General features: G+C 43.9%; 1 protein-coding gene across 2 annotated transcripts in view; it reads left to right on the forward strand.

Annotated features, from left to right (window-relative positions):
- Positions 1 to 957: 957 nt before the first annotated feature.
- OSBPL7 (oxysterol binding protein like 7) overlaps positions 958 to 19,120 on the forward strand; it is a 283,616-nt gene continuing 265,453 nt past the window's right edge. For both annotated transcript variants that reach the window (XM_086924301.1, XM_086924303.1), the window contains exon 1: positions 958 to 1,053. The gene's annotated coding sequence lies outside the window, so the exon portion shown is untranslated. The remainder of the gene's footprint in view (positions 1,054 to 19,120) is intronic.

Here is a 19,120-nt window from a genome sequence, read left to right on the forward strand (position 1 = left end):
CACTTTCAAAGGGTACTAGCCACCCCTGAATTACAGTTAAAGGCTAAATAACGGCTTTAGGCGATATTGCTTATTTTTGTACCGGACGCCACATTAAAATACCAGTGGTGCCAGCAGAAAACTGGTCAGGTGACAATTCTAGACATAGCAGAACCGACTCAGGGCCCTCAGGTCAACTACCAAGCCAAGAATGTATTTATTTGGCGTGGTAACCTAACCCAAACACCTGCCCCATCCACTGAAGTTAAGCCGCTGGCAGGAATATGGAGGAGTCTGCAAGTTAAAAGTTTTAATCAGTGGTCCAATCTTTTGAAGTTGATAAGGTGTGTGCCATGAAATTGGATTATAATGGCATATGTTATTTACGTCGCTTAGAAACAGGGGTAGTTGAATATTTATTTCATTCAGCAGTAACCCTTCGATCAAAAACATATTAAGTACTATATGGAAAAACAAAGTTATTAATGTCCCTTAGCCCCACATCCCAGTCTGCCTAAGAAGCACCAAGAAGCCAATAACTGGTGGTTAATAAGTTATAAATATGTTACATAGCGTAACAGGGTGCTCTTGGGTTATGATGACTAAGCAGGCAGAGAGTTCGAGATGCTAGTTACGACTCAGAGGCTTCGCCCAAAGGGGATTATTTTTCTGGGATCTGATTAATCTTTTCTGTGGGTCAGATAGAATTCGCTGCCATCGACTATGAAACCTCATTAACAGCATTGCTCGAATCAGAGGAAAGCGAAATGTAACTCTGTCTGGATCTGGCTTAAGCTAAGCAATCACAGGTGGCTGTTAGAATGCACGGATGCCCTTACATTAATAAATGTATGAATGGGCGAAGGATGGAAGCGCCGAGCGCTCATGCCAGGCGCGGGCGGGCGTCATGTCGGTCCTCCGGCCGGCAGGGGTCTGCAGAGAGCAGGCAGGACTCTGCCTTTTCTCACTGCTCTCAATGAATGCAGAGCCTGCAGGCAGGCAGAGACCGAGGAGGAGGAAGAGGGGGGCAGCGGAGCTGGGACAGAGCCCGGGGGAGGCAGCGCCAGTTGACAGGTACAGACTGGGCAGGGGACAGGCGGTGCGTGGAGGTATATACTGGGCGGGGAGAAGAGGTGGGCTCTGTATGACCCCCCACCCCCCGTTCATTACCACTGTCCATTGCCCCATGGGACAACCCCTCTACTGCCCGTCCGGCGCAACGCAACACCTACCTCCCCACCGCACATCCACCTCCTACCTCAGAGGACACTCGCACCAGCACTACCTTCACTCGCACCAGCACAGCCTTCTGACCCCACTGCTGCCACGACTCAATCGCTTCCCCTCTCCGCCACAACACAGCCCCATCTCACACCTGCCCCCAAACTCTTCTTCACCGACCTCTATGTCCTGTCGCTACTTTTGCTGCCATGCCCTCCATCCCTCATACCTTCCTCTCTCATCAGCCCAAGTCACACCTTCTCTCTTACAGCTCCCGCTTGCATCATTACCCACGCTGCCTCATCCCCCTACCTGCCATGCGTGCAGCCATCATCCACCACCTTGCCTTGCGCCCATGTTTGCTCCGCTCCCCTCTGCTCCTATCTGCCCACCCTGCTCTCCCACACCACGATTGCTCCAGACACCTCACCTTACACATCTGCTCAGTTGTTCCCTTCCCAATCTTTCTCGGTGCCGGGCCGGCCCTTCATGTAATGTCTCCATCTTTGGTACTTGGTTGTATCATAATATGCATATTATACGTGTATTTACGGCAGCCACACCTCCCACCTTCCCAGTTCGCCTTTGCCCTCCTATAATGTTCTCTAAGATCTCCTCTTCGTCCTCTCTCGTCTTCTGTCCAGTTCTGTTGCCTCTTCCCTTCACTCGCTTTCTCCGGATTCCTTTTCTTGTCCACCCGCGTGTCCTCGTTTCTCCTCTTCCTTGCCCTCCTTCTTTCTTCTATCCCCCTCTTTCCTCCATCCCCCTCTTTCATCTCCCTTTTCCCATTGCCTTTTCTTCACGCCTCTAGAGGCTTATATGCGCGATCCGGACATGTGGTCCAGGAGGTGGCAGGTCACGTTCACTGCAACCAGTGGCAAAGCCGTGACCTTTGGGCACAGCGCTCATGCACCGCGGTGATCACCTGCCACCCAGGTGAGGGTCAAAGGTCGGCAAGCAGGATAGACCTTTTAGGGAGTTGTAGTGGATGACCTCTGTTTGTAAAGAATGAGCTATAGATGGTTGGGAGGTGTAGTATACAGGGTGTTAAGCGATTGTGATTGCATTTATTTAGCGCCTACTAGGCCTTGATTCGCGTTGTCGTTGTGCCCACATATCGGACTGGCCACATCTGGCCCATTGCAGTCTGCAGGCCCCACTGTCACTACTTGGGGAGCATCGGAGCACTTTGTCCAAGTTCTGAGTGAGTGCTACTACATCTGGAGTAATGTGCACAGATCCAAGAGCCACAGCTGGAATTTGAAGTGCAGGGCTTTTAAAACATCTGGAATCCGGTGTCTGGTTCTGCATACCACATATCCAGAACGATAAAGGATAAATCGAAGACCAGGCAGTAACCGGACCAGTTATACGGTTTAACCTATAAATCCAATCACCTGAGAACCAAAGATCTGCACCTTATTTATTTTATTTATTTATAGCATTTGTATAGCGCTCTGTAACCCTACGGGCATCCTGGCGCTTAGGTACGTAGGTACACCTGAAAGCATTGGGAGAGAATCATCTCAATTTAACGGTATAACCACGCACAAGAGAGTGCCATTAAAACGTTTTCCATCCTATCTCTCTGCTCGCTCTTTCTCGGTATTATGGTGCCCTTGGCTCTCCACACCTTGCCTCTACCAGTTAACTTCCCACAAGGCTCAGTCCTGTGCCCTTTTCTGTTCGCCCTCTTTATATCGTTTCGTGGCCAAATCATCTCTGCTGTAATCTTTCTCTTCTCAACCCCCTCTACACACTCAGATCTCTAACTGTTACACGCATCCGTCGTTTGTTGACTATCAGATCACTAATGCTGAACTCAACCAAAACAGAAAAGACCTATTTTTCTGCCATGTCAGCCCCTGCCTCTCTAACCCTCCCTTATACACCCCTCTGAGATACTTCCTCCCCATACCCACAGCTAGAAACCTTTTATGTACATGGAAGCCTTCACAGCCCCAGCAGCAGGGCTCGAGTCGGGGTACCACGCGGGTGGACGGCGTCCCCCCCACTTATTTTACCGGGAGTTCAGTAACAAAAAACTTCAACTGAGTGCAAGCCACCTTTCATGACATCACTTTCTGTCGTGACGTCAGCGTCCCCCACTTGTTTTTTTAGGACTTGTGCCCAGGCTCCAGGAATTTTTTTTTGGGTGGGCCAAGGGTGCATTTGGGTGGGCCACTGCGGGCTCGATTTGTTGCACATATTTCTGGGCAGGCCTCCTTCAGGGCCCTCCTTTGTCTCTTCTTAGTCTTGCAAGGCCCAGTAAAATGCACTCTTTTCCAAATCTCTTTCTAAATATTATCACTCTCAAAAAGTGTTTTTTCCATGTAATGTTCCTTTGATTGGAAGAGGAGGTTTCTGAGGTGGAAGTATCAGGCAAGTGACACTTCTCGGGCTCCTTCTGTGCGAGCCTTCAGGGAGAATCCCTTTTCGTTACTACCTCCACCTGACCCCAGACTCTGCAACACACTCCCTTACAGGCTTGAATATCCACTACTCCTCTCCAGTGCACATTATGTCACAGCTGACCTCGGGCCCCAGCCCCATATCAGGCATCATTGGGCTCCACTTTCATTTTGCCCAGTAAAAAAATTAGAAAAATCACCTTCAAACTTAAAACATTGAATATAGCAGTAAATGTAATTAGCACACTCTTTAAAGTATGTTCCACAGTAGCCCTTATGACCTGACTGCTAATTAAATATACAAAAACAGAAAGGCCATGACAGGCCCGCCTTTATCGCTGATGCAAAAGCCTTATTTGGCGCCACACCAATAACCTCTTTCTCCTTAAATACCTTTACTACCACCTTCCGAAAGTGCCCCTCATCCCTCCATGACCCCCCTATTGACCTCCTCAGATTTCCTCACTGCCTCACGCCACAAGTGCCCCTCATAGCCCCTCCCCCTCATGCCCTCTTTCTTGGAGACCAGTACCCCTTATCTCTCTGTAGCCCCTCCCACTCATGACCTCATCGTCTGACTCCCTCACTACCACCCTCCTCCAGTGCCCCTCATCTCTCCCCCTCCACCCCATGACCTCTTCCTCGGATTCCCTCACTGCCACCCTCCACAAGTGCCCCTTATCGCTCCATAACCCCTCCCACTACCCTTTAACAGTGCCCCTCATCGCTCCATAGCCCCTCCCACTACCTCCTCCTCGGATTCCCTCACTGCCACCCTCCACAAGTGCCCCTCATCTCTCCGTAGCAACTCCCCCTCATGACCTCTTCCTCGGACTCCCTCACTGCCACCCTCCAACAGTGCCCCTTATCGCTCCATAACCCCTCCCACTACCCTTTAACAGTGCCCCTCATCGCTCCATAGCCCCTCCCACTACCTCCTCCTCGGATTCCCTCACTGCCACCCTCCAACTGTGCCACTCATCTTTACGTAGCCCCTCTCTCATATACATTTCATTTGTTGTATAGTGCTACTCATATCAGTGTAGTGTGTGTCAGTATTTTGCATCACACACACATTATACAGAGACAATGAATCATACAAGTATGTAAATCAGTCTATAAGGAATGTCACATAAACCAATGAGGATTACAAGTTGTATGAATTACATGTCATCCATACTGGTGGGTGGGATATTTTAAGAGAGTTTGGTCTGGGGAAACAAAACCTTATGATTTAAAGAGTATTCCATGGGGGTCAGCTTTACTGATAAAAATGTATATCTGTCCAAACATACTCATTTTAGCAACATTAGAATAACGAAAGACTGTTCTAACTATATCACAAAACAAAAAATGCGAAGTACTAACTATACCATTCATGTTTGTAGGCAGCTCTTAGAAGACAGATCATAGGTCACTGTCCTATGATACGATTGTAACTTCTGAACTGCAAGTAACACATGGGTCTCTGTGACAAACGCAGTAACCCACTGAGCTATCCAGATACAATGCAGTTCATCTGCATTTAAAAACTACTAACAGACAATTGATTGCTCTTCAGAATGTTCATTAATCACCAGTGTTATCTGGGCATTTTGTAATGTCTTATTGTTGTCCTGCACCGGCCATGATCAAGATAAAAACAGTTTAAATGAAGCACACACGAAGTATGTGTCCTGCTTGGCCTGTGCAGATTTCAAAAAGAAAAAAATGTAGCAACACATTCTCTTACCTACTCCATTAGTCAAACTTTGTGTCACAGCCTGATGTGATAAGCCACTGCAGGGGTTAGGAAAGGCGACTTAAGAATAAACACATTTCTTTTCGCCTGAGCTGCGTAGAAAAAGAACGCAGCAGGACAGTAGGCAAAGGTTACCAAAGGTTACCAGTGTCAAAGAAAGGATTCGTCACCTTTCCCCATGCCTAGATGAAGGGGTGAAAAAAGTAAACAAAGCCTCGTTAGCATGTTAATGGTCTTCAAAGACCTGTGAAGTACTCAGGTGCAGGGCTGCGGTAACCTCTAAAAGTGTCTGTGTGTGTGCGCCCGGGAAAGCTGTCTCGGCCCGGGCTGACACACATGACTTGCACGTTGCGCGCCTGCCTTCAGCCCTCACTACTGAGGGCCAAGGCTACTGTTTGGGTGGGCCAGGCTTATACTTGGGTGGGCCTGCCCCACCCGGCCCACCCGCTAGAACCGGGCCTGCTTGTGCCCTGCCCAGCTGCCATATTGACCTTTTGAAAATGTACAATTTCCATGCACTCCTTCACATGCAGCGAGCCTAGACGCTGACTGGTGACTTTACTTGGCCTTTGAACGGTCCCACACATTTTTCTTTCACCCTATTAGGCAAGATATTAATCTTCCTCAAAAGGGCCCTTTATACATTTCTCAAACTCACTCCTCCTTCCCAAACACCACCAACAGCCACCCTCGCTCTCAGCTAAGACTAGGTTTAAGGTGTTATGTCTGTTCTTCAAAGCAGGTTATAGCCTAACTAGTAATCTACACTAAACATATCTTAATCTTAAATTCGCTCCCAATCCTCCCCGTGCATCTTCCAGATTCTGGTCCTTCCATTTACTGGGACGGCTGCACTGGAACTTTCTGCTAGTTAAAGTTGCGTTTGCCACTCACTCTTCTAATCTCTTTCAAGACAGCTTTCAATGGTCACCTCGTGTTGGTTGAATTCTAATTAGTAACTACAGCTCATCCATCTGCAGATATTTTTATTATTATTATTCAAGTGTTCGGTCTTTTAAAACCATTACACCAAAAGATCATATTTTACATACACAAAACACCCTAATCAAATTAATTGATAAAACCATGGATCCTTGTTGGACTTTTAGTGAAAAGGAGTTCAATTCTGTTGTCAGTCAGTCAGAATACTTTATTTCGATAATTCAATATCATAAAAAGAAGGTGAAGCATACAATACAATCAGAATACACATTAAAAACGATTACAATTCATGTATTAAAAATATTCCACAGAATTCATAAAATTGCTAAAAGAATCATTTTACATAAATATAACTACCATATTACATTACTCTGTTAAAAACCCAAAATATATAGTGCAAAAAATTCAAATTGTTTTTTAAAAAGATACAATCACTTACAGTTTATCATTCTCTTGTTCCTAACCGTAACAGCACCCACCAAATAGCTGGCAACATGGAAAATAATCCTGGGGCTGTTAACCCCTTCCACGCTCATGACGAGCTGGGCTCGTCATGGCGTAACCTCCTCGCACGCTGATGCCGAGCCCTGCTCGTCATGAAGCATGGGATTTTTAAAATCCCAGCATAGGAGAAGAATTCTCTGAGCGCGGATGCGGTTAAGTAATTGCAGATATAGGAAAGCGGGCTTAACTTGAAGGAACCCCGCCTCATTAAGGATGGGAACAAGGAACTTGGTCCTTATTGCCGTGTAGGGACCACAGAACATCAGAAAATGCATAGTGTCCTGCGTCGAGAAATTGTCGCAGGAACACGGTGGTGCCTGTTCAGGGCTACACCATTCAAAAAAGTGCCCAAAGTTCAGGTGAATCATGTTAAAACCGAAACGTGTAAAAAGAAACGTGTGGAAAGAACGATTAACTAAAACAAGGTAAAGTTCAGGTCCAGGGGGATTAGCAACAATAAGGTTGGTCCTTACAGTGGGTTTTCTGAGCTCAACTTCCTCTCTGTTTAACATCAGTGTTCGTAACATATCCCCCTTTATTAGTGCTATGTCCTTACAAGTTATTTTGTCCATAATGTGCTTTAACCTTGTTTATAATTACACAAACAGCAGTCTTGGTTTTGATTCTGGTCTTTTCAGGAAGGTACATGGTCCTTCGTTTTCCACATACTAAAGCAAAATTTCATGAATTGATGTTTTAGGGCAGTTGAGAATTAAGGTAGTAAATAATCCTGAGGCTTTCAGATCGAATATGACTTAACAACTGTCCATGCGTGACGTCTTTGTAATAGTGTTCTCATCTGTAGAGTGGGACAGGAGTTTTGTTGTTCACCTAATTGCTTTGTTAAATGCCTCTGCCCAAATGCTGAAATTCCAAATGTCTTGCGCACAAAGTTCCTTCATAGCCAGGTTTAGATAGCAGCCCCAGGATCCTTGTATTTTGTTCTCCTTTTGCGCCACAATTTCTTTCCAGCGCAGGTTAGAACTTTCCCCCCATTTACAGTTGCATTTACCACTCACTCTTCTAATCTCTCTCAAGACCGCTTTCAATGGTCACCTCATGGTGGTTGAACCCTAATTAGTAAACACAGCTCATCCATCTGCAGATATGAGGAGTGTGCTTGTATTTGCGATGTACAGCATTTGTTGCTGAAATGCATTAGCTACGACCAATGCATACATTGGACGCAGAGTTCTACAGCCAGCATCGGATAGGAGACCACGCAGCGGAAACTGGCAGGATAACCGTAGGGCTATCTTGGGAAATATATTTTCTCAAACGTGTGTTAAGCACAGGAATAATGATTTGATTGAAGTTGGTACAAAAATCAAGAAAGCCTGTGAATGACACCTCAAGGAAAAAGATAGCGCTAGAATGCATTGGAAAATCTGAATTCCGGAGAACGCCTTAGATAGAGTACAACCAACTGGTGGGATTTCTTCTACAGTGGCAATAGAGTGATGACAGATATTCCACTGAGGGATTTCTAGCCCAATTTAGCAGTCCCTTCATTATTAATGCACTAAATTGTAAATATGACTATGAGAAGCCAACAGAATGGCCCTCATTTCTTTCTAATTTCTACACACCAATGTATTCTGATTAGCATTATCCTTTCTTCCTCCAAATAGATCTTTGTTGGCTCCTGTAGGCTATCAACCCATTTATTTTCCCTGGTTATTTCCGCTAATATTTTACCTGCTTTCTAATGGTCACTTGGCAATAATTTTTTTTAGGGTGACTTACTTTAACACATTTTCGATTGTCTTTTGGGTGAGAATATTGATTTCTTTTGCTGGTCTAGCTGATTTCTATATTTCCAAATTCTGTAGCTGCTCCCATACTTTGCCATCCCAATTTTCCTTGGTATAGGATTTAGATTACTTCTTCTCATTGTTATTGGCCATAAAGATACTACTTGCCAGTTCTTTCTCCTGGAGCAGATTTAACAGGTTGACATTCTTTTGTTAAGGAATAACAAAACTAATTTTAGTATTCCCTTTCGGTTTATGCTGTCTATGAAAGTATTCCCTGCTGTCTGTAAGGGTTCCCTGAGAGCCCTCTGTCTGGTTGAAAATGTGAATGCTCACTTAGCTTAGAAAAGAGAAATTGCTCTTCGAGGGGTGCGGGTAGCCCTCGTGTTGCACCTGTCCACTTATGTCGCTCCATAGCTTAGTTCCTTGAACTGTGAAACATCTGTCTTGCAGAGTTGGAGCCTTAGGCACATAGAGTAAACTGTTGTTCAGTGATCCCTGGAGGGTGCGGTGTTCTATTTATTCACGGGCATGTTTTGCTGTTTTCCCATGCCTGTGTTTGTGAGAGCAGAAGGCTGCTTTGGAGGTCCTCTTGATGTGCATGAGAAGACGAGGTATTGTATTGTATTGTAATGTAATTGCATTTAAGCGCTTACTACCCCTGAAGAGGCGTCGAAGCGCTTTTTCGGTGTATAGCACACTACTCCGGGACCCATAGAGGGTTAGTGTTGAATTGGTATAGTGAAACATGCAAGTACTTTTTAAGTGGTGGATAGGTTAGTCAGTTATTTGGATTTGGAATGAAAGCAGAAGGATGGAGGAGGACAAAGGTTTGTATTTATTTATCACTTGTTGACGCATTCAGGAAGCCTACAAAGGATTAGTGTTGAATTAATATGGTGAAATATGAGGTAATTTGAGTGGTGGATATTAGTCTGTTACTTGGAGTGAGAAGGATAGCGAAGGGATAAAAGGGGAAGAAAGATTTGCATTCATATAGCACTTTTTACCCTTGATGGGCGTTGAAGCACTTTTCTGGCGAGTAGCACTCCACTCCATAAAGGATTAGTGTTGAAAATTAGTATAGTATAAATATGGAGTAATTTGAGTAGTAGATATGTTAGTCAGTTATTTGGGCAGTATATTAGTATAGTTGAATATGGAATTTGAGAAGTGAACGTGTTAATCTGTTAATTTTGAATGAAAAGAATAGTGGAGGGATAAAAAAGTGAAGGATTTTTTTTTTTTAGGTCTTAGCAGTAGGAAGAGGCTTTTGGATGAGTAAAAAGGAGTTTTGGAGGGGAGGAGTCGGAGGGGAGAGTTTAGAAAGGTTTGTTTTAGGGGATTGGTGTGGTAAAAGGGTGTCAGATGATGCAAGGAGGGGTAGAACAGGAGAGAGTCTAGAAAGGGTTATTTTGGCGATCATAGTAGTGGTATGGGATTTGGTACAAATGAGAGAGTGGATGTAGAGGATATATTGATAGATGTATATGATGAGAGATAGGGTAGTGCATTGGAAGGAGTAGTAGAAATAAGTTTGAGATGAGTCAGAAGGTTGGGCTAGAAGATATATTGAGCGAAGTATAGGCTGAGAAATAGGCTAGTGCATTGGAAATGCTAAGTTAGAAGAAAGTGATAAATATATAGATCCATAAGTATATTGAAAGTATATAGATACATAAAGGAAGTAAGTATATTTAGATTAAATATATTGATAGATGCACAGGATGAGAAATAGGGTTTGTGAACACAAAAATGGTGGCTGGGGGTGCACTGTTTTAACACACAGGTCTTAGCACAGAGCAAAGGAGAAATTTGGAGGGAAAACCGATTTGTCACCAAGGAATGAGAGGGACAAACTACAGAGGTTGGACTGCAAATCCCACAATTCAACACGTTGAATGCACGCAATCATGGGCAGGGAAAACCACAAGTTTAAAACACAAAACAGGTGATAACATGCAATCACAGGAAGGATGCCTGGGTTTGGAATGATGCGTCGACAATCTCTGCATTCATTGCAGCTTTAGATTGATGGTGATCACTTGGATTTGACCTTAATACTTAGGATGACTGAGTGTCTTACGATCCTTGAAAAGGTTTAGTGGGTGCTGAGGTTTTCAGTGTATCTAGTATGTTTGTGGAGAGAAGATCCTCCTGTTCACTGGGACTAAATCTGCTATGTAGAACCTGATCTGCTCCCAGATATTGGCAAAGCAGGGCAACCTCCCCTGTTACACCTTTGGCTAATCCTAGTACTTGGTAGAGTTTGCAGTCATCAGGTGTTTTTTATGGAGAATTTGAAATTCACTGTGATGTCTTGTATTGTAGAATCCCAAATAGCAGAGACTTGCAATTACAAGCATTGGCAAATTCAGTAGTTCTCGCCTTTGGGACAGACCTATTGGCAACAGTTTTAATGATTCTGTATAGCATGGCTAAGAAGGAGTGAAAAAATAAAAAATAAAGAATGACGTGGTAGGTCAAGTCATTTTGTAGGCATGCATGTACTTAACTATAAAATGATGCAGGCCCTTTTTTCCTTTTCATTTAGCGATCCAAGTTAGATTAGTAAATTAAAAATCAAAAAGTTTTTTGTGTGAAAGTGGGTTTGGGGAAGCAACACGGGCGGGAGGGCGGACGCAATACAAAGGGTGCGGGTAGGGGAGAAGCACAACAGGGCGCAGATGGGGTGAAGCAAACCACACGTAGCTAGAAATCTGGAGGCAGTGGAGAAGAAAAGCAAATGAGTGAGGGAGAGCAATGGGAAGCTGGGGGTAAGAACAGTGCTTAATTTGAGCTGGTGGGTTCCGGTGCTAGGGACTGGCACTTAATTGTCAACACATGTTCAAGTGACAGTCCCCCACTGGTGGCGCTGTCTGAGATGAGCACAACAGCCGTTTTTAAGTCAAATGGCAATGATAATGAATAATACCAGCCTCTCACAACATTCTAGCTGTGTGTGGCCTGAAGTAGTCTGAATTGTCACACTTGTAGGAGTGTGATGGTTGGTGTTGTGTTAGTACTGTCATTGACAGAACTGACTGGGCCATTGTGTGGTGAAGGCTGCTGTGCCCTTCCCAGAAAGGCACTGGCACTTAAATAAAAAAAAAAAAAATAAGCACTGGGTAAAAAGCACATAGGCGAGAAAGCAACACAGCGTAGAAACATACAAGGCTGAGCACATTATGGAGGGGTGCAAGAGAGAAGAATGTGAGCAACACGCAGCACGGTGGAGGGGGGATAGAAGCATGGAAGAGACAGCTGTAAAACACATGCCTACTAAAACAAGTGTTTCTCCAAAAAGAAAATAGTGCCTGAAATGTGAGCAGTGGAAGGACACAAGTTAGGTGACCATTCTCCAGGGGAGGAACAAACACAAGAAAAGGAAGTAAAGCCCACAGAAGCTAACGAAGCGGAAGCAACCAAACTAAAGTGACCATAAAGCCAAACAAGCACTGGCAATCAATGGGAAGGCTCCGAGCACTAGGCTTGCGCTCTCCGGTAAGTGAGACCTCAAAACTATTTGTAGACACGGGTCAGCAGTCTTCGGGTTACAAAGACAGACATCAATGCTGAATGTCTTTTAACTCCATAGCAGAATTTGTGAAGAAGTCAGTGAAAACCCTAATCTGTCTTCTCTAAAGCAACTGAATGGAGTTCATTAATAAGAAGTGATACAGTCATCTCTCCTTCATGATGTTGTTGGATGTCAAAGATGGTTTGTCTGAAACTAATCTAATGAACTGAAATACACCTCGATGAAAGGAGTCCTGATTTCCTTTTTCATCAGATATCCCTAGTGCAGTTCGACTAGGATTATCTGACGAGGATCACAAGGTTATGGGTGTTTTGACCCTGTTACTTAAATGATCTATTATCGACTTGAGGGGGTTCTGACGAGGTTGATGGGGCTAGATCTGCGCTATCTTCTGACCCCCACCATATCCCAGTTTAAGAACCTGTGCTAGGTATCCACCATTGGGATTCATGGCATTGCTTTAAATAGCGGTTTACGCATTTTTTGGGCTCAGGTTTCGATTCTGATGTTTCATAGCAAGCAAACAGTTCTTAAATGCAAGTGGTTACTGCTTTTGTCATCAGCCCGCGCTCTTGCCGACACCCACCTACAGCTCTTGTAGGCAAATGTTAATTGTGTATTATTATTGTTCCTTGTCATTTGAATAGCGTATCTCTAACACTACTGCAGGCTCGCAGCGCTATAGCTTTGTCAGATTAGTTTTAAACCTGAGTAATTATGCACTTTTCCTTCTATATTAGGAACAACACGTCCCCAGCAGTGAGTTGTCCTCGCCCTGCATTCCCTCCTGCAAAGTTGAATAATTTGGTGGAGCTATTTACATGTTTCGGCTTTTGTCTGTGAGCTGGCTTGGCAAAATAAAGGTGCAATATTAAAAAGAACGTGTTTTTCTCTGGGGGAAAGGAGGTCAGAAGCCACATACCACGCATACTTAATTTATTTCACCCTCGTTCCAAATACGAGTGTGTGTGTAGTTTCAGTACATTTGAACCCTAAGGGAAGAGTTCTTGTTTTTGTGGCGTTTCGCTGCTCGTTATCATACTTCCCAGGTTTTACTCCCTATCCATTTTAGTTTGGAATTTTGGCCTCACATTTCTTCCCTTGCTCTTGGCCTTCTTTTTTCCACTTTAAATACAGATCCCTGCTCCTTAACTTCTTGAGGCTGAATTCCACCTTCCTCTTTTATACTTTAATACTCAGTAATTGGAGTAGTCGTGCGTTGCCAAGACGTCTGGTTGCTTTTTGTAACATTGCCCGGAGTGCAGCATGATTTATAGCTGCGTTTTTTCTTGTTTACTTTGAGCGAGAATCTCAAGGTTTGGGTGCGGTGTGCACGCCTAATAGTGTAGTTAGTGTGTCATGGGCACTATTTCAAGAAAGGAAATGGGCCCCGGGATGGTGTTAGAATGATAAAATACAGCAATGATCAAAAACAGCAATAATCAGGGTTCAAGTGTCCTCGGTGCCACTGCACCCGTGCAGGATGTTGTTCAACAACATCCTGCACATCCCCCTCCTTTAGATTAGAAAAGGCATCCAACCACCAATAATCTCTACAAACGTGCTCACTATTTTTTGAAGTGACTTCCTGCTTAGTTAAAGCTATGCGACTCATGTGGTGAATGCTCCCATCCTGAAATTGAACAGTGTTCTTCATAACCTTAGTGATACGCATAGGATCCGAGAATCTGGATTCTAATTTCCCAGATCTTCTTCCAGACTTTACTCTGGCCCACTGTCCAACCTTCACAGCTACTTCTCTAGTACCATGTTTATTATCGAAAAACTCCTTATTCTTATGTTGAGATACAGTAATGGAGTGTTTAACACGATCAACATCCCAATGATACCTTTGGCTTCTGCCCATCCAGCCTGGATTAATTTTACAATGGGGAAATCTTCCACGCATTAGACCAAAAGGACTCTCACCAACTGTGTCATGAATGGTAATCCTATATGACCAAATAAGTTTGTTCAATTCATCCTCAAAACTTTTATTAGCCCTTTTTGCCAACTGCAAAACCCCTTTTATAACTCTGTTGACTCTTTCAACGACAGAATTACCCCTAGGGTGATATAAAGCTGTAAAATTCTGCTCGATTCCAATATTGCTCAAAAATACCTTCATAGCCTCAGACTTAAATTGGACGCCATTGTCCGTTAAAATTGAAGCTGGAAAACCCTCTTTCAAGAAACATCCTTCCAGAAATTTAATTACTGCTTTAGTGTCCACGACATGGAGGACATCCACTTCCAACCATCTAGAAAAAAGATCCACTAAAACTAAAATATACTTTAAAGAGCCATCCTGCCAACAAACAGGCCCAAGGATATCTAGAGCAACACACTCCCAAGGTAAATTAGGACATCCTAAAGATGACAAAGGAGGATTCAAAGTCTTCTGAGTCTTGTCTGCCTGCTCACAACTGAAACACTCACGAACTTTCCTTTCTATATCGATATCAATTTTAGGCCACCAATACAAGATTTTAATGTTTCTTTTGGTACGAGCTATACCAGGGTGTCCTTCATGGATAATATATCGATAATCTTGTTCCTGATGCCAGAAGGAGGAACTATTCTTCCTGCCCTACAGACAAAATCCATTTCAACACTTAATTCGTCTCTAACCTCCCAAAATGGCATTAAGTTAGGATCAACCTTAGCTTCATTAGACCATCCACTAACAATTCTCTCCTTGACTTCATGCAAAATAGCGTCATCCTGGTACTCTTTCTGCCACACTAGTTTAGAAAGACCAGGAACATCATCAAATACACCTGCCACACAGCAATCCTTCCATGGATCATTGTCTAATTCTCTAAGCGGTAAAGAAAACCGGCTCAAAAAATCAGCTGACATTTTTGGTGCCAAGCACATACTGCACATCGTAAACATAATCCTGTAACCTCATTGATAATCTAGCAATCCTGGCAGATGCTCTGGACAGACCATCAGTGGTTAGCAGTTTCGTTAAAGGTTTGTGATCAGATCTAAGTAAAAACTTCTTCCCCCATACATACTTTCTGTAGTGCTCCGTGGCCCACACACATGCCAATGCCTCTTGCTCTATGACCGAATATTTTACTTCGGAAGGTGACAATGAACGAGAGGCAAAAGCTATAATGACTTCATTACCAGAAGTAGATACTTGTGTGAGGACACCCCCAATGCCAGTAGCACTTGCATCCGTGGTTATAATGGATTCAGCATGAGGATCAAAACCTTGTAGTGTTGGTGCCTGTGCAATATCTTTCTTTATGTTTTCAAACGCTTGTTGGCAAACATCACTCCATTCAAACACAACCTTGTTTTTCATCAAAAGACGCATTTCGTATGTCTTTTGGGAAAAATGATTTACAAACTTCGAATAAAATTCTGCTAAGCCCAAAAAGGAACGCAGATCGTCCTTGGATTTGGGTGCAGAAGCCTTAAGAATGGCCTCAACTAATTCTGTCTTGGGTCTGATACCGAAAGTGCCAATTTCATGTCCCAAGTATGTAAGTGACCTTTCTGAGAACTTACATTTAGTTCCTTCAGCCACAAGACCATTGCTTCTGAGTATTTCTAAAACTTCTCTAAGGATGGAGTCATGATGCGTTTTATCTCTCCCCATAATTAAAATATCGTCCTGAAAGAACACAACTTCAGGGATATGGCTGAAGAGATTAGACATCATGCGTTGAAATACTGCAGCGGCCGAGGCTAAAGGAGGGGGATGTGCAGGATGTTGTTGAACAACATTTTGATGATGCAGTTGTTCCTGGAACTAGCTCTGCTGTTCCTGAGTTTCCCAATGGTTCCCTTGCACCTTTTTGTCCTGACACCAGCACTACTGTTGGTTCTTGTCCTCATCATGAAAATCCTGCAGATGTTATTTCTAATCTTCCTTCTGCAGAAGACACACAAGATGCGGGTGTTATTAAGTCTAGCAGCTTTGGTAGACCTATTCGCACTCCGTGCAAATTTGATGATTTTGTTCTTCAGTAATTATTATTTTATTTTCTCTTCTTTATATTTTTATGGAAGGGGGATGTGTGGTGATCGCTTGTTGCTTTAAGACCTGGTAGAATTGTTATATGTAATGGAACCTTTTGTAATGTACTGTACTTTGTAGAATGTTATTATTCAGTATGCTGTTTCCTGTTGGTACATCTGCATGCACTTTATTTCATCTGAACTTCTACTTGGAATAAATATTCAAACTACTTCAAGACTTCGTCTTATTCATGAGGAAGAGGTTACTACAACCCGCTGCACAAACGGAAGCTACGCCCCTGTGTATGCCTGTCTCAGTGAGGGAGTTTCTTCCTATAAGAGAAAGGTGTGGGGTCTGATTCTCAAAGTCACGTGTGCACCTAAGCTTCGCATGTGTGCACAAGCATCTTTGTTTACCAGTGTGAATCTGCGCTGGGGAATATCAAAACATAAATGAATATTTACAAGTATAGATAGAGCCCCATGCTCTCCGGCGCAGAGTGCCCTGGTACGTTTATGCACACGTAAAGATGCTCTGTGTTTGGGGTTCATGTAGGGAGACGTCCCTGGTTTGCATGGACAGTGCCGGTATTTTGAAGGACTGTGCCGGTGTCTCGCTTAAAACAATAACATTTCCCGGTTTTTAAGGGAGGTTCTGGTGAACCTGTACATTAGTCGCAGTGTTGTGCAGATTCACATTTCTACCGCCCTCTTAGAAACCGGGAAACACAAGTTCATTTGTTTTAGACGCTCCTGCTGTGCTGCCTGCTCGTTCAAGCAGCAGAGCAGGATTTAATGAGGTGAGGGCTGCAGAGCACTTGCGTCAAGGTCGGGCCCACCAGCAGCCGGACCCTGCAGCTCCTCACTGAAAGGGGCTCAGGTCATCATATAGATGCATCGATATGATGCCCTGAGCCCTAATAGGACATCTAGTCCTATGTCTATGTCTGTGTCCGTCCCGGTTTTATGTTCTGAAAATCTGGTCACCCTAGGTTTCTGCAGGCTTTTGTTTTTTAACCCCTAATTGACACTGGTATCTTTAGCAAACGTCGAGGTTTGCGTGTGCTTTGCAGAGCTGCCGGTGTCCTATGCAAAACCTGGTGCGTGAGCAGAGATAGTCAAATAAACCGGCTGAGCAAGGTGTGTCTTGGAAGGGGCAGGTTGTCATGGGAACGAAGGACGCCTGGGCGACATGAAGGTCATTGTCAACACTTGCCGAAGGCTGCCAAGAGCCTCACCTCCCATCTGTAGACGTGTTTTCGTCCGGTCTCTTGGTTTTGAAGGCAAGTCTTTGATTTCCCGAACCTTGTTTTCTACAAAAGCCAAATTCTATGTCATTTCGTTTAGTCTCTTGAGTTCCTTAACATGCTCTCATGCCTGCCGCTGTCGCTTCCTTTTTGAACACTCTTTTCTCAGAACTTCAATTTCTGAAAACTTCACTTGCTGTTTCCACCCATTTTGCCTGCACTTTGAGATTTCCCAAGACCTGAATATTGCTTGTCCCCACGATTTGAATGTTGATGTGTTTTGATTGTTCCAAGAGTTTGTCTCTAATTTGTACAGGTTTATTTTTTCCGTCTTGATTATTTTTTTAATTTACCTCGATCCTGTCCGATTAAAAAAAAAAAATGGCGTTCTGTCTTGTTTGTAAAGCCTTCTCTTTTCAGTCCAGATTTCTAAAGATGTCGTTTTGTTGGCTTTGATTTTAAAAGAGCATTTTTGTCTATGTATAATTTGTCAAGCACAGTCCCTTTTTACTTGTCTCTCTTTAAAGGAAAACAAGTTCTTGTCTGTCTCTAATTCCAGTAGAACGGTGTCATTCTTATTTACAAACCCATCCTATATGTCGCATCTTAGGAGTCATTCCATTTCTCATTCTGAAGCTGAAAGACCCATCTCATGTCCACTTGATTTCTGAAAACGCGTCATGAATCCGATTTCTGAAGTATGTCTTCTATTTCCCAATACCTGAATCTCACTTCAGAATACTTTTTTTTTTTTTTTTTTTTTTTTAGCTGTGCAATCCTACACTTGTCAGGCTTACTCAGTCTATCCATGCCTGCCCTGGGAAGGTGCATTACACAGGACTAGATTCTGCTGGAGGGAGTGTGGAGTGCTCAGTAAAGACACCCCCGCTCTAGTACAGAGTGACCCCCTGTGCCCTCACTAGGCGATGATAAAGAAAAAAAATTGTGGTTGAAGAGGGCTCATGAATATTTATGAACGCAAACCTCTGTCCCTATATCCCTGAGGATAGTGTCTGCTGACCTTCTTGGGAAGTGTGCCCTTCACTCAACGTGTGCTGCATGCTTATGTTCATGTGATAAATATGTGTACATGGGTTGAGCAAATTATAACCTGTTCAAGGACGCTCACCGCAGCAGAAGATGACGATCCCTGCCAGGTTGTCCCTGTGGACAACATGCAATTTGATACCACTGGAGTCTGCGCCTCAGAAACCTTTATAGATTTCTAGGAGGTTCAGAGGCAATCCACATACTTCCAGGCTGGGGATCTACCCAGTAACCCCCCCCCCCCCCCCACACCTTTTCTATGGCTGTGTGGAGCAAACCATCTCAATAACTTATTTCCTTGGAGAGATCTCACTGTAGTCCTATAATCCGTATAACACTGATCAATGCTGTCCCCTCCCTCCAATCTAGAAAGCCCCTGAGAAATACAATATAGAAGCTCCATGGTTTAGCCAGTTGGGAATTGAAACTTCAATATCACACTCTCTGTTTGGGCTCAGGTTTCCTGTAGAAAGTCCCTAGTTTTGGATGAATACTGTCCACCTGGTCCCTACAGCTGGACTTTGTCAGGAAACTCAGCAACACCAACTGAGAGACGCTATGTCAGGAAGAAAACATTCTATTGCTGTTCTCTGCCAGGGGCTCAACTAGACCACCACTTCGGACTGAGGAGAGAGAATTCTTCACGCCACAATGGTGGGGCTACCACTTCACACAAGGCGGCAGAGACCTGCTTATAGCCAGCATGAAAATACACATTGCCAATATGTCTGCCTTTTATGTGCTAACATATGCAC

Source organism: Lissotriton vulgaris, chromosome 5, assembly GCF_964263255.1.
Source record: "Lissotriton vulgaris chromosome 5, aLisVul1.2, whole genome shotgun sequence".
Taxonomy (NCBI): Eukaryota; Metazoa; Chordata; class Amphibia; order Caudata; family Salamandridae; genus Lissotriton; species Lissotriton vulgaris.